Consider the following 2,265-nt stretch of genomic DNA (forward strand, 5'->3'; position numbering starts at 1 on the left):
AAAAGCAGGATTTTCACAAGTTCGAATCTCCCAGCGAGGCCCAAACACACAGTGAAGGATGAGCTCACCCTGGTGACGATCAAGCAACTGCATTACGTGCGCCTCACATTAATCTGCCACCACTCAGTGAAATGTTTTACCATGTAGACAAGCTAAGGTCAAAGGCACAAGCTCGGGGAGGGTCGTGCTTGATAAGTTATGTATGGAAAACTGTTATTTAGGCTCTAAAACATTTTTAACGCATCATCAAGTATGGTATAGGGAAGTTGTAGATACTGGATATAATAATGATAATAACTTTATTTACATAGCAACTTTCAAAAGAATCATTGCAAAGTGCCTCACAGAGAGGAAAAATAAAAACAAGAAGATAAAATATCAAAGGCAACTCGCTAAATTATTCAATAGCATTGGAAATCTAAGACAGCAATTTACATAATACAATATCTGAAAAAGAAAAGTAAAACAATACAACATAATTTAAAGGTAATGGCAAATGAAACTGATAAAAGAAACATAAGTATAGGCTAATCGCTAAAATAGGCAAGAAGCCTTTCAGTAAAAGTAGGTTTTGAGAGATTACTTGTAAACAGTGATTTTTCTAGTCCAAGTTCCTCAGGTAAACTATTCCATAGTGTGACCAAAGGCCCTGTCACCCTTGGTCTTCAGTCTTTACACAAGAATATCTAACAGGGCCTTATTAGAGCATCTCAGCCTACAATTTGTTGAGTTTAGAAGCTGGTGCCAAACCATGACGTGCCTTGAAAATCAAAAGTAATATTTAAAAATCAATTTTAAAACACACAGGCAACCAATGAGGGGTGCTTTTGATCATATTTACATGATTTGGAGCAGCTGCATTTTGAAGAACCTGAATTGGAATATCAGCCTACCATAGTTTATACATTTAAAATGTTCTTTTCAGGTCACATAAGAATCATCTTGCCAAAATCAGGAAGGAAACACACTGAGTTGTCAGTGTAGAAAAGTTTATAATCTTCTTATAAAAAGTGTCAGAATGAATGAATATTATTTTCACTGAAGGTTCTGTCATGGTGCTGTGACTCAGCAGTCAGTGACACGACAGTGACACCAGATGCCAGCATCAGCCCTGATGAAGTAGTGGGAGGTAAGAATAGCTGTGACACATGCAGAAAGCATTCTCGGGATACTCAGCCTGGACACAGTCAGGGGTCCCCACGTTGATCTCCCACCGTGTAATGAGATACTCAAAATAATTTTACGATCATTTTAAAACCATTTGGACTGTTTGTAAATGGCTAAAATGGCCACTTGTATCAAGTCAGAGCCACCTATAAAGATCAGGTCATGACAGTGGACAGTTTGATTTAGATTTTACTCTCCATGTTGCTTAACAAAAATTGTATCATTACAAAAAGTCATTTTGACACATGTTTAAACTAAATAATAAAAAAAGCTGAACTGTATCAACATATGTCACAAATTGAGTTAGTTACATGATGACATACATTGTGTTGGATTTGATAAATTAAATCACATTTTCTCTATATCTCCCACCCTCGATAGAAGGTATATATTATATGTTAAAACCAAATTACAGAACTGTGCCTGCTGACTTGGGCTCTGTTCACCTGACATTACATCTCCAGAGAATCCTCATGGCTGCTCTCACTCTTTGGTATTAATTAGCGTGTTCTCTGTTAGCCTGTCAGTTGAATATATTAAATATTGAAGAGTGGATTTGGGGTGAATTTGTAGGACAGATAGGCCCGAGGCTGAGGGCCAGCTGATTAGATTTCGCCAGTGATCCGGATCTGACAGTTCGACCATTGAGACACCTAATTTCTTTAGAGCCATAACTCTGCAACTGAATGGGATAAAAACCTGATTCAGATTCAGGTGGAGACATTAATTTAACTTAAAACTCAAGTGACGAGTGCTAACTGTCCTGATGAAGCTGCCTAACCAGACTACTTTTAGGTTATTAGCTGCACTTGGACTCGGTAAACCATGAGTCATGGCAGCAGAGTAATGAGTGTAGTATAAGATGCCTCATCAGTTCCTGACATCTGTAAAAAATATATCCATGTCTGTGAGCTTATGTCACGTCCCTGGAGTGGCGCATTATTTATACATGTACAACCCTGTGTAATGTGATGCCAGCAGAGCGATGGCGCTCACTCACTCAGGTTGACTTCTGCTGATTTCATGAATGGGATTCCATGTGACCTGTGAGAGCTGGTGAAGCCACCGCCCAGAAAAAGAAAGCTCTCAGACATCAGG

The sequence above is a fragment of the Hippoglossus hippoglossus genome, chromosome 6 (genome assembly GCF_009819705.1).
Source record: "Hippoglossus hippoglossus isolate fHipHip1 chromosome 6, fHipHip1.pri, whole genome shotgun sequence".
Lineage (NCBI taxonomy): Eukaryota > Metazoa > Chordata > Actinopteri > Pleuronectiformes > Pleuronectidae > Hippoglossus > Hippoglossus hippoglossus.